At 37.7% G+C, this 14,490-nt stretch overlaps 1 protein-coding gene across 3 annotated transcripts in view; it reads left to right on the top strand.

Annotated features, from left to right (window-relative positions):
* The window catches only part of ndst2a (N-deacetylase/N-sulfotransferase (heparan glucosaminyl) 2a), a 132,829-nt gene that overhangs the window by 42,921 nt on the left and 75,418 nt on the right, over positions 1–14,490 (top strand). For 2 of the 3 annotated variants that reach the window (XM_065296928.1, XM_073812837.1), the window contains exon 3: positions 13,301–13,335. The gene's annotated coding sequence lies outside the window, so the exon portion shown is untranslated. Of the gene's footprint in view, positions 1–8,790; positions 8,950–13,300; positions 13,336–14,490 lie in introns of those variants that run through there. The other variant, XM_065296930.2, reaches the window with a different exon arrangement.

Below are 14,490 nucleotides of genomic sequence, written 5' to 3'. Positions count from 1 at the left end.
CCCCCACTGACGGTTATGTGACGAACCGTCACATTTGACTCCCGTCATAACCGTCATCACCAATTCTGAAACCGGCACACCCCTAACCAAAGTGCTCAAGTTCTTTATTCTTTAGAATGGCTTGTATTTTTTAAATGGCATGACTTACAATGACGTACAAATGCCAGCTCGGTCAACTGCCTGAAACGAAATCATTGTATACGAAGCAGCTCCAGTTAGCAAGTACTTTCGCGGTGTCTTCAGCCTCCTGCGCTAATTGGCCAGACTTGTGACTCCCAACAAATCAGATGGTAAAATGACGATTATCTGCAAAATGCTTAATATCGACGTGGATAATCGATCAAATCGATAATCGGTTGACCCTTTCAGTCTCCTATGCATTTTTGGTTTCATTCTCTTTATATCCTTTATCATTTTTTAACAACACTCCAGATTTGATAAACAGCTTTTATTTATTTCAGATTTAGTTAATAGCTTGAACTTTGTGTAGGCAATTTACTGGATCCAATGTCACAGCTAATTTTCACACTTTTTTAACTTTTGTCAGCAAGATTTTTTAATTGTTACTACGTGACCAATTTACTTTTTGTCAGTCAAAACCCCTTTACCTAAATTATTTACTTGAAATATCCCCTAAGATTTTAATTAAATAATTAAATAATTTAATAGCACATTTGCATATTTTTTATTTATTTTAACTTTCCGTTTTAAGTTTTTGTCAGTAGTATTTTACACAGTTGTCAGGTTATAATTTGTTTGCATCTTGTGATTTAATTGGAATTAATTAATTAAATGGTTTTCATCACCTCACAAACCTCTTGCAATTCCTTTGAGAACCACTAGGAGTTTCGCATATAGAGGGTATGCATTGACGTCATTTTTCCACGTGACCACGCCGGAGCACCCCTGTTGAGTGGCAAACGTTCAACAAAATGTCTGGTTTTCATAGGGGCTGCTGCAAAAATGCCAGTAAAACTGACTATTATCAGCTTAAATTGAATATAGTTGGACTTGATAGCAGAGGTGGACAATACTTGGTTACATTTTCCAAGCATCTGTGCTTTATTAGGGTGTTTGTATTGGGAAAATTTTTACTTCACTATATTCTAATACATAGAATCATACTGTGTATTCTTTTATATTGTATATAAAAATGTATTTATTACCTAATTACTTTAAAATTGTGGAGTGTAAACTTAAATATTAAATGGAAAAGAAAAACTTATGATAATATGCATTGTAATGTATGTTTTCCAAAGATAAACACGGATAAAATACTTGAAAAAATAAGTTTAAGTAGAAAGTAAAACCTCTGCTTGATAGTGACCTTAGCAACTTGTCAACCCATCTGTGATCTGTGGACGTTGGCATGAACGATCAATTTACTTCTCCTTTCGATGTGTTTTGGCAGTCTGTAAAACAATAGCTCCGAATTCTTGTTTAATCTTTTAGTACAGTCTATAGCACTGCAGCTTTTTTTCATTTAGATGCGTTTTTCCTGTGTTTCCGCTGATTTCACACTGTGCTCAAATTCTGCCGCTCTGTCTTTTGCCACTCAGTGGGCGTAACCGCAGTCACTTTCATTGAAGGTGACGTCAGATGCATACCCTCTATACCCCAGTTTGGGAAACCCTGAATTGACAGCAAAGTTAAAAACGTTACATCCCTGTATCTTCTCTTTTATACACAGCAAAATCATCACTGTTAAATGTATACTGCTGGTGTTTATATGAGACCTGTACCACCAGACCTGGTACATTTAATACTGGTGATTTTTCTTGTGTACAGCCTCAGTTTTATTAAATTCGAAAAAATAGGATTAATAGAATAATTGTGAGATCTTCCCCGATACCATGAAGTGTCTAGTTATCTTTTCGTAACTTAATTTCTTCTCTTTCTCTTAAACTTAAACGATCTTCTTTCACCTTATTTTTTAGAGGTTGTAAATACTTTTAGCCTTTAATAACTGTTTTCTGCACTGACTTAAAGATATGAGCTCATTTCCTGATCAAGTGCTCACTTGCTTTGGTCTTCACTAAGACCTTGTTTCAACAATAAACAACATCTGCAGGTGTTCATAGGATCCAAAGCATTCTGCAATCTGATTACCCAAACCTCATTTGAAAGTAGTCAGAAATGGATATGACCACATTGTGTTTGTCGTGTAAACATTAATGCAGCAGCAAATTAAGTTCTGTCTACCATTCACCAACAAGAGTTATCCAAGTGAATCATTTGCAAAACGTAAACAGCGGTGGTCAGATGCTGATGCCTTATGTATAGCAGTGGGTCTCAGCTGAGTGCTTGTGTTTCACCTGAGATTGATGTTAAGGCCAGGTGTAAACAGACCTGACCCAGTCTCTTTCCTTTGTGAATTAGCAGCATGTCAGCCTGCATTTGTCTCCCTCTCTCCCGCTGTCTGATTTTGGTCTTCATGTGCAAGCAGGCCTGGCCTGGTTGTGCGTGGCCTGAAGGTGGAAGTGTAATTTCCTGTGGCAGACAGACTGGGAACAATTGGAGGGGTGGGGGTGGTTGAAGAGTAACAGGCTGTGAATCCACTGCCCTACGATAACTCAAAGATACAGGCTGCTGCATGAGCGCTGAGACTAAACCAAAGGGGAACATAAAAAAATCCTCCCGCCCTTTCAGATGTGTTTCTGTTCAGCGAGGCTGGAGAGTTTACAGACTGAGAGAGGTACATTAGTTTCGCCTCATTGCCATTTATTATGCTACTCTATTCTTCTGGAGCACCTCTGTAATACTAAAATAATTGAGCCCTTTTAGAGCAAATGCCAGGACATTGTGTGTTCCTGTAAATTTAGTTTGTAGTCTTTGTGCTTCTCCATGTCTTGATCTCCATCAGACAGTAACTTAAGTTGTAAAGTAGTAGTGTTGTGTGTGTTTATGTGGAGGTCGTCTGACTCGATTCATAGACCTCAGCAGTCTATTCCATCTGCAATCTGATACTGTACTGAGGGCATGATGCAGTTAAGAGCCTTTGGACAGCATTTTATAAGATTACTTTTCCTTACATTAAATTTTCCTTTTTGTTTAGTTATTTAAACCATTTGATTACATTATTTTTCTGGCTCACTGCGTGTGTTTATTAGTCACTCTTCCGGTGAATTCTTGGCCAGCAAGCCACCGTCTGCAGCATCTGGACGATTCCTCCCTACAGGCTGCATTGGCTTGTTTAGGACCGTCTATTGTGCATTTAACCACAATCCTCTCTTCAAAAGGTGATTATAGGAGTTACGTCTCTCTGACTGTCCATCATCGCCTGCTGTCAGTGTCTGCCGAGTGCAGGAGAAAAACCTGTTCTTTTGATCATTGATACCTGTGTTTTAAAACACAGCTTTTTTCTGAGAGCTTTTTGTTTGTTAAAGTATAGGTCTTTCAGAACTGCACACCCAGTGAAACCTATAAGATTTTGTTTGCTCACCTAAAAATACATATGTGGTGACCTAAGGCTGTAAAGTTTTTAAAGAACAAGTAAACTATTTTATGCTTGTGCATTATTACTCATGGTTGCAGTGGTGAAGTGCGACCAGCGGTGGTGTGCATGTCACAAACTATGAAAAAATTAAAGTACAATTCCACCCAGCGAGATGTCTTCAAGTTCGTGTGGAAGCAAGGGGAGGCAACTTATATCAGTGATGATGACCCGCTTGCTTTGGGGCAGGACAATTAGGCAAGATATTTTCTCGTGGTCAAGGTTGTGAAAAAGTATCAATCTGTGTTATCAGTACACCATCAGAATGTGTTTTTGCGTTTAAGCACCCACCGAAATTGCTAAGCACATATACTCAATTGCTTCACATTTGCTTTACATTTCGTGTCTAAACCCACTTGAAAAACATGACCACACCGCTTTCCTCCTTTTCAAAGTGCTTGGGTGCTCCAGAGCATCTGTCATTGTTAAGTAACCTAAGCATTGCTTCACGTTGTGACGAGCACCCACCGGTAGGGGTGTGACGGTCATTATATAACCGTGAGACCGACGGTTATAGTTGAACACCGTCATTAGAACTCTATAACCGGCAAAACCGTGTTTTTAAAATATTTTTTTTAAACATTTTTTATCATAAAGAATTTTTAAATACTAATTAAAAACAATTGTTAACAGTCTGTGTTATACGCCCCCTCACGTTCTCACGCAGTGAAAAATACAGAGCGGAGCAGACACTGACAACGCGCCGACATACAGGACAAACCAGGTTGCTTTTCGGTTACTTTTGAGATTAAACATATTAAACAAAGTCTCGCCTTTGAAATCATCTCTTCCTTCTAGTTAATTTATAGCATCAAATAAACATGAATGACCATGAGAAGGAATGTTGTTTTAACCGCGGAAAGGCGTCAGTACTCTCCGCTTTTCAAGTCCAAATCCTCCTATGCTAATCTACTAACTCTCTTGAACGCACATTCACTGCTAGTTGTCTTGCTGTTAATTTTAAAGAAACGTAGAGCAAGAAGCTAATCAGTGTCTAGTTTATTCAAACGCCAGGTGAGCACTGTGCAGCGCGTCTGCGGAGAGCGTTTGCTGCGCGTGGCCATTGTGCTTTTACACCGGCTGCGTTTAATAACAATCTTAAGTTCACATTACTTTCTTTTACCTGCATTTATGAGCAAAACCTCTTCAATACGCTTTTAATCCACATTGTTTTCGTGCTGTTCTGGTCCGTGTAATGACAGATATAGACACAATTACAGACATAAAAAGCCCAATGCACAAATCTGTTTCTATGAAGATTATTCAAATAGATGATAGATGAGAGAGTGACAACGCAGTCTTCTGGCAACAGTGTGTTTTTTAAATATTTCATTGCTTTCTGTTATTACTGTTTAAAACACACTTGGCATCACATTCATGATTTTATGGGAAAATGACACTTTCCCGTCAATCCACGAGCATTTAAATGAGCAAAACGCCGCCCACCGACGGTTATGTTATGAACCGTCACATTTGACTCACGTCATAACCGTCATCACCAATTCTAAAACCGGCACACCCCTACCCACCGGTGGAAAAGGAAATCTGCACCTATGAACAAGCACCTATGAACTTATATTTGATCCTTGTTTACATTTCTTAATATATGTATGCATTATATATAAGCCTGTATGCATCAATGCATGCACACTGTAAAAAATTATTATGTGCTTTAGTAAATTTAACAAAAAAAATTGTAAATTCTATTTAACATCCTAAGACCTGAGCTTTGGTTTGTCTTTTTTTTCTGATTTCTTCCAGCTATTTTGGGGTTAGGAAGAACCAATAAATATAATAACCAAATATTTTTGTTTGAACATGAAGCAGTGTATTTGTCCATGTTTGGGTACAACAGGTTCCAGTTAGACAGAATTAAGTATTATGGTGCAAACAACAAAAAAATGTCATGTCCACATCCAGGTCTTAGGAGGTTAAAAAAATTATTCTTGTTTTAACATAAAAAAAAACACAAAAATGTAAGTAATTTAAGTAATTTTAAATGAACCTATTATTGAATTAATTAAACTTTATTTTATTATGTTAAATCTTAAATCTAACCTATGTTACCTTAAATCTACTTAAATTTGTAAGAGGGAAATTAACTTAATAATTTTGTGTTAAAACTACTTGAATTATTTTAGTAATAAATATAACTAACTAGGCAGTGGACTTGTAGTTCCCAGCATGCTTTGCATAGGACTGCATTTGAAGAGTAAATTTTGAAATTAAACACTATTTATGTGTTTTTAACTAAAAAGCAAGACGTATTAGTGTTTAATGCTCATTTATTTCTGCTTCATCTTTGAGTTTTGTTGTTACCATCTTTAAGAAGAGTTGTGCTTGTGTATAGACAATAGATGACTAGATGAAAATCATGATGTGTGTTAGTTCACGCGATGAGCAATAACTGTGCTAATGCCAGTACTGAGACCTACTAAGTCTCTTCTTACTTGCTCAACATAATGTGGTATGTAATAATAAATATGTAAAGAAAATAAGAAATTTTACGTGATTAAATCAGGAAGATTCTATTAAAGTAGGAACCCTTTAAAAGTACTTAAAAGTGTTTTTCTACCAAATAATATTATTTATAACATTTTAAGTAAACATCACATTTTTTACATTGTAATTTAACTTTAATTAGTAAACTTAAGTAAATTCTACTTACTGTTAATTTAAATCAGCTTTTCTAAGTAAAATTTACTTAATATTCTTTGGGTCACCCTCAGAGATCTCATCTGATGTAGACCGTTAGAAATTGGAGCTGTAGTTTTGTCAGCTTGCTGCCTGTCCTCTATCGATCTATTGGGAAGAACTAACTGTTTTACCCTGTTTTCCTCACATAGAGAGCCCAGGGAGAATGTGTATTAATCCATGGTGCTGCCTCTAATAGAATTATCAACCAGTCCTGATGTTGTGCACGCCATAAATCTTCGCCCTACACGCCGTCTTACTCTTGTCAGAAAGTGCACGAGTGTGCACTTCTCCTGCGGTACACTTTCCAAGTAACTCTTCATATTTATTTCTTCTTCCCTGTTTTGTAAAAGGGAGGGGTGAAGTATGCATTTTGCATTGTATGTGTTTTTTAAGTATGCAAGAATGAATGATTTTAACTAGGGCGTGCCACTTTCTGTTTTTTAAACATGTTTAAGGTGTTGCATACAGGTAATATCAGTTTATGGGCAAATCATGCTGCTGGCTTCCTTATGGGTGCATTTTTTGACATATTTAATAGCACTGAATCCTAGATGTGGAATAGCTGATGGAGAAACCCACTTAATAATAGCCCTGCTGTTCTCATAACTCCTCCACGCTCCTTTAAAAAGCCATGGCCCTTGAGTCAACGTCATAGACCTATTGTGGCCAGATAAGTCACTAGATCTTTTCTGCTTTATTGATTCCTAAGTCAGATATGCCAACCCTGGTATCAAAGCCTCTCTCATTTGCGTTTCTTAATCTACGCTAGATCGTTGGCACAGTCCTGTCACAATTCTGTAAAAGGCATAAGGGCTGGCAATTACTCAAATCTCCCTCTTGTTATTATTGTGAGACTGCGGAGATTTTTACATCTTATCAGATATATAAGCCTGAGGTCTTTCTTTTGCACAAATGTGCCTATTCATCAGTGCAATAGCATACTTGTATAAGTCATTTATTTGTGAGAGCACAAAGGGGCTCATTTGGAGTCGAGACCATTTTTCTTCCCTTATTTGTTAATATTTTGTAATTTTTTACACATTTAGACATAGAGCCAATAAACTTGCAGATGCTTTCAGTAATATTTTAAATGAATAGCTCTGTGTGAGTTTAACCAATATTATTTTCCTATTATTGAAACAAAGAGATGAGGCAGAGTGGGCAGAATATCGTAGCAGCTAATTTACATACAATGAAAGTGGGTGCTGATTTATAATGACAAACTAAAGAAATCATTGGCATGTTTAGGCCGAATTTACATTGCATTGCATTTTTTTTCTCTTGTGGCTCTTGAGCTGCTCCATTCGATTTACTTTGTTATCTGACGACGACACAAACGTAACCGCTAAAATGTACATTTATAATTGACTGACATGTTTGTCTCAACGAAAATTAACCTTCCGACAACCACACAATGTTGCAAGCGCTCTTGGCAAACAGATGAGAGGTTTGAAAAGGACATTGACACACACAGGCGAGAGAGTTCGAGTCTTCTCGGGTCCATTCAGAAAAAAACACATTCATTTTTAAATTACCCGAGACCCGATGCCGCTATTATTGTACCCGACCCGTGTCAGAGGCACATGTGAAACTTTTAGACCCGAACCCGATCGGCTCTCGGATTTTTTTTATTTAGATAACTTGATCTTTTAAATTTTTTTTATATGTTGTAGCTCTTCATGCGCTTCATCTCACATGCAACATAATTTCTATCTTTAAAGCTCTTTAAATAATGGAGAAATCTTATATTGTATTCACTAAATCCATTCACAGTTATTTAGGCAATCGGATGTCATGCAGAAGTAGTGTAGGTCATTGCGTCTGAAAAAATGTCTCTGTTAACAAATCATTAACCTGTCACATTGTAGTTTTTCTTAATACACCAAGTCAGGAATGGGTAATGGGAAAATACTTATTCCTTTAGATGTGGTGCACATACGCAGTTTGCTTGAGCTATATAAGCAGTGAAGGATCAGTGGCTTTTGCAGGTCTGTGCTGCCTAAATTGATCCAGCAGCAGAGATTTCCATCGGCATTAACTCTGAAAACCGGTCCTCTCCCACCCCCTCGTCCTCCCTCGTGTGATGCTTGGGTCAAGTTAGTTTTTGTATCTTGGCTGTCGGCAGCGAAACGGCAACAACAGGGTTGATAAAAATGCACACACACACACATAGACACACGCAAAGGTACAGAATGCTTCATACTAGAAGATAAATTAGCTGTTTTGATGCGCTGTGTTTGGACTTGGCTTCACATTGTGGCTATGCACTCGGGGGAGTGCGTGTTTGTGTTTTGAGATATAAAAAGGGGAGTGAGTATGTCAGTGACCTTTCAATGGTTTGGGTTTCATTGGGGGCAGATTAATTACTTCGTAGCATTAGCATGATCGGCCCTGCACTTGTCAGCTTGCAAATGTCACCCCATGAACTTCAGACGCTCTGATTAGGAGTGAATGTGCTTGCATAATAAAAGATTCCTTTTATTTATAGTGAAATATGTTTTCCCTTTTCGGCCTCTGTTAACTTCTCTCCCCACACTCTTGAAATGGTCTTTCTAATTTAAAATGAACTCCGTAGGGGATTGAAGGATACAGATGAGCCGTAGTTGCCAGCGTAATGTAAGAATTTGGTGTGGGACTCCAGTACTTGAAAGTGACAGCAGGCTTTAAGAATGAAAACACTGAAATATTTTTGCAAACTTTTCCAAAATGTTTCAATATTTTAAGTACTTTCAGTACTATCTTGCAGCACTGTTTACCTGGTGAGTAAACCACTAATGTGTTATTTAATAATTTAAATATTAACTCTTCTGTTATATAAATGAATACTGCTGTCGCATAATGGGTGGGGTGTACTGCTGGACTCTGCTGTTTACTTCATTTATATCTTTGTTCTGCTACTAACTGTTTGTTTGATTGCTTATTCATTTTTTTCTACAACCTTTTCTACTTCTCTTTAAATAGTTAGAAAATTTGCCACTGTTTGTATAGTATTTAAAGGGCCCATGTCACAGGACTTTTTTAAGATGTCAAATACATCTTTGGTGTCCCCAGAGCACATGTGTGAAGTTTTAGCTCAAAATACCATATAAATAATTTATTATAGCATGTTAAAATTGCCACTTTGTAGGTGTGTGCAAAAATTTGCCGTTCTGGGTGTGTCCTCTAAAATGCACATGTGCAGATCAAGTGCAAACACTGATCACAATGATGGTGGTTTGTTGAAATTGAAACTCAATTGTTCTGTGAATTATTTTCTCTCTGCACTAAATGGCAGTGCTGTGGTTGGATTAAGGGGTTGGATTGTTATAATAAGAGCTCCTTATGACATCATAAGGAGAGCCAAATTTCAACGACCTATTTTTTCATGTGCTTGTAGAGAATGGTTTACCAAAACTAAGTTACTGGGTTGATCTTTTTCAAATTTTCTAGGTTGATAGCATCACCAGGGACCCAATCATAGCACTTAAACATGGAAAAAGTCAGATTTTCATGTCATGGCCTCTTTAACGAGCGCAGATGCTAAACTGCGAAACCACACTACCATCAAAAATGAGATTGATGCCGATTAAAAAAATGTTCACATTATATATTATATGTTCATCAAATACCTTTGCTTAAAATCCGCATAATTATGGTCTTGCGCCATTCAGAAATACTATGTTGTCCTCCGAATTTGCTAAACTCCACATCGATTTGTTTGGCAGAATCCTCTAAACGAAATCGACTTTGTGCACTTGTTCTCTAAGTACACGAAAGATCCGAGTTTGTTGTGAGTACTTGGACCTGAATACACCCTGTATGTCACATGGATCGCAGCGCCCCTTAATGTGTGCTTCAGTTTCTTCATTTTTACATTTTCTTTCATTCTTGGCAATGTTTCTAGTTGCATCTTTAGTGATTTTGCAATTGTTTACTATGTTTTGTCCAAAGAAAATTTTTGCCACAAAAGCTTGCATGCATTAGGGGCTAATCACACCAAACGCGCTTTAACCGCTTTGAAACGCAAGGCGCGACGCACTGCCCTTTTTAAAAAAGAGCAGTGCGACACGGCTTTTTATATTGCTAGGCAACCTCCAAGTCAGCTGTCTTGTCAATCAAATATTGAAGCGTGCGCGCTCTTGCTGTTAACATGTCATATTAGCAGAAACTTTGAAAAGAGGGCGCTTGCTCTGACCTTGTTTGAGGGTGAGAGGTGCACAAACACGCAGGAGAGAGTGAACAAGTGGAGTCTGGTTCTTCAAAGCAACTGTAAACTTCCCTCACCACAACGTAAGGCCCGCCTCTCCCCTCATTCGATTGGACAATGGAAAGACGCAAATGACGTCGGCTGCTTTTCCGCTCTCAGCACTCCTTTATAAACGTGTGCTGCACCCACCGGCAAAAACCGCAAGGCGTTCGCCGTGCATAAACAGCGCGCATACGTTCACTGCCTATAGAATATCAAAAAATGCGCCTGCAAGTGCCATACACGCGTTTGGTGTGATTGGCCCCTTAGAGGGTTTTGCAGCTGAAGATGGTCAGATTTGTTAAATACCAATGAAAATAAGGCATTTCAATTACTAACTAATAACCTTCTCATTGCAATTAAAGTGAATTTACTGAACCTAAACATAAAAGCCTGATTAAAAATGATTATTTACAAGCAAACATGTCAGACGCACTTATGTGATTTTTCATCCAACCTGCAGAAATTGGTTTTAAGAATTGTGAAATATCAGATGTTGCTGTTGTGAAACCCCTTGTAAATATGGATTAAATAAGTACAGTTGGACTGTTGCTCAAGCACTTGCATTGCATACTAATATTATATATGCCTCTGACCTGTTTCTTCCAAACATGGTCAGATGGAGGGAGCTTTGAGAAAAGCACAAAAGAGTTCAGTCTTGAGGAACTTATCCGCACAGTGCTGCACAGGTAAAATCCCATTATGATAGATTAATAATCCTTACCTGCTGGAAGACTCTTTTTCTTTCCCCTTTTCTATCTCTTTCTTTCTTTCTCACTCTCTCTCTCTCTCTCTTAAACAATGTCTTTCTGTCTTTGTTGTATCCCCAAGTGAGAGAGTCTGGTTTAGAAACACCATCCAGAGCAGAATCCGTAAGGCGGAATTGTTATCATTGCTACTGGTTTGTTAATTGGCAGATATATCACATAGACAGCATAAGTTAGAAACAACATTGCCAATGTCTTCATGAAAGATGCTTCTGTTGCTTACAGATTTAAGTCCGAGTCTGATCACGTGAGACTAGAATCCGACCGATATCGTTTTTGGGGGGGAGGGCAATACAGATATTAGGCAGTAAAAAAATTCAGATATCAATATAATGCCTGATATTCTTTGTGTATGTTATAGGACAGTACACACATGCTTATAACAAGGGCCTGTAAAATGCTTTATTCTGATTAGTTGAGAAATGTTCCATGGGTGTATTATTTTTCTGTAAAATGCACACTTGACCTAGCAAACAATGGAGCACAATCTGCTGAACATACAAGTACTTACACCAGTGGTTCTTAAACTGGGGTCCGCAATGCACCGTACACAAGGGGGGCCGCATGCGGAAAAAGTTTGAGAACCACTCACTTACACCATTCACAAGCATTTTATTATGTTCTGTTAAAAAACTACCATATCATTTGTGCATACGCCGATACAGATATATGTGCGACAGGCACATATCACCCGATAAAATTGGCAAAACTATAAATCGGTCGGGCTCTACTTGAGACATCTTTCCTCATCGACAGCACCGACATAACTTCATCTTTAAATCGACAGATCTCTAAATGTGAAAGGAAAGAGCTCTTGCTCTTATGATTGCATTTATATATGTTTTTTATTTATTTAATATGGATTTTCATTCTTCAAAGTACATCTGTAATTTCATAGTTAAATTTCACAAATTGTCAGTATTAAACTTTGATCTCTGAAAAACATATGGACACGTGCGTCATAGTTTTTTTTCTGTATTTAAGAAGCCATTTAGTGTCTTTCTCTCATTTGGTCTAAGAACTATTTTAGGAGGGCAGGTTTTATTGATGTAAATACTGCAGGCAAGATTTTGTACGTTAATTTTGTATATACTTCTTTCTGTCTTTTTTAAACATGTAAGAGTACATTAAAACAGTTCCACAATGTGCTTTGCATACATCAATATGTGTGTAACATGTATGAATGATTCATAGTTGAAGCCATTCGCATTGTATTATTTATGTACAGTGTTGGTTGGCTTGTTGGCTGATCCATGATGATTGACGTTTGGCATGCAGGATTGTGATGTGGTAGTCAACAGCACTAAAGCTCATGGGGTTAAGTGTCAAAGTCCTAAAGCCTCCCGATCTCTGTTGTTCCTTCCCCATGCAGTATTACTTATTCCTCAGCCCATTCGGACCTCTTGTATTGTTTAACCAAGACAATCGAGCACGACTCTTTTAGTAAAGGCAACGTTATCTAGATTTGTGTGAATTTAGAATTGTGTGACCACCTGCTACCTCATAGGGAAAATGCTGGGTGGTTATCCATAATGTATTTTTAAACAATCTGCAAACTGAGATTAGAATGTATTCGATTACGCATTTGTGAAAACCCAGCTAAAGTCATTTTTTGTGATACTGATTTCTACAAAAAAAAATCATCCTACATTTAAAGAACATTCTGTAAAAATATAAAATATTACTAGGCACTCCACATACCATTATACCCTGATATCTTTAATATTGACCAAGTAAGACCAAAGATTGAAATCAGTGAGAAATCAATGATTAAAATATCAAGTTTTGATGCTTCTAAATTCATAATTAGGTTATGAGCGTGGATTTCACAAACAGGATCTAAATTTAAGTTTTTATGTCTACCTGAATATATCATCCCAAATCACACATTTTCAGTGTTGAACATTCATCTCTGAAAAACATATGGACACATACGTCATAGTTTGTTTTCCTTATTTAAGAAGCCATTTAGTGTCTTTCTCTCATTTGGTTTAAGAACTACTGGAGGAGGGCAGGTGATATTGATGTAGACCTGAACAGCAGGGTCTTAATTTGTTGAGCTTTTAGCTGCATCAGTAATGATCTTTCTTTGTCTCCCTTTATTTTCTCTCTGTCCAGGTCTCTACCTTTGCTGATTGACTGCTCTCAGTAAGGTAAGCCATGTAGATTAAACCTTAGAAATACCCTGTTTTTTAAATAAATGTTATATAAAACCACAGATGTAATTGAGACATTGTCATTTAATGGAGAAATGCCCTGAGAATGGGTTTCGTCATCCTTACACAAAGCAGTTTGTCTCCATTAAAAATTTGAGATTGAAAAATGTGGATACAAGAGAGACACACAATGAGATTTTCAAGTAATGTGGAGAGGGAGCAGCCATGTATATTCAAAAGTGTGATGTTTTGTATGGGGTATTCTTTGATATTTTTTTTTCTATTGCAACGTAATCTTCGAGCTTTCCAGGCAACATAAATTTTTTTTTACTGCCAGTGTTTGATGCTTTAAGGTTATTTTCTCTCTTCAAGCAAAGTTTCTGTAGTTTGATGTTGTGTGGCATTACAGATTCAGGCAAGATTGTTTTTTACATTTAGCTGAAGTGATGACCAAATTTGCTTTATCTGCTCCCCTTTTCTTCCCTACCTTTCTAATGGCGCTTTTCCATTGCATTGCATAGTACCCCACGGTTTGGTTTGGGTCAGGTCAGCTCACCCCACTTTGGCTTGGTTAGCTTTTCGATCGAGTTTAGTAACACTTCAGAGTGGGAGGGATTATAGGCGTGTCCTTATATTTGCGCTGCCTACTGCTGTGACATCATACAAGTGAGAGCGTCGTTGTACATTCCCATACATTTATTTATTTCTCAGTCCGCCACAAATTAAAATTGACCACCATAAATGGATGTTTGCACATCGCATTTATCACTACCTCTGACTCACATGACAGTTTCTGTACAATCACCTGTGGCGTCAGTCGACGCGCTCCGCTGAGCCTCATTTAAGTTGCATTTAAGCATATATGTGGACGTGCGCGTCGCGAATGTGCCGCCACAACTGCAAGTCTGGCAAAAACTGGTATGGTGTTCCTGATTCTCAACATGTGGATGTTTTTCATCGCTTAAATAGAGTTTGGAAACTTACAGGAAAGCACAGATGACAACAGGTTAACTCGAGACAGCGCAAGCTAGCAACGAAGGTAAAGCTAATCTTTTACATTATAGGGATGATGCTGGTAGTGACCATTCTCTCAGATCAATCAGTGATCTACGGTGTTTTTGCAGCTGTTTTGGTATCAGCTCAGGTCGCTTG

Source organism: Paramisgurnus dabryanus, chromosome 20, assembly GCF_030506205.2.
Source record: "Paramisgurnus dabryanus chromosome 20, PD_genome_1.1, whole genome shotgun sequence".
Classification (NCBI taxonomy): domain Eukaryota; kingdom Metazoa; phylum Chordata; class Actinopteri; order Cypriniformes; family Cobitidae; genus Paramisgurnus; species Paramisgurnus dabryanus.
The sequence above is the reverse complement of the archived record's forward strand: the minus strand, read 5'-3'. Positions and strand labels throughout refer to the sequence as shown.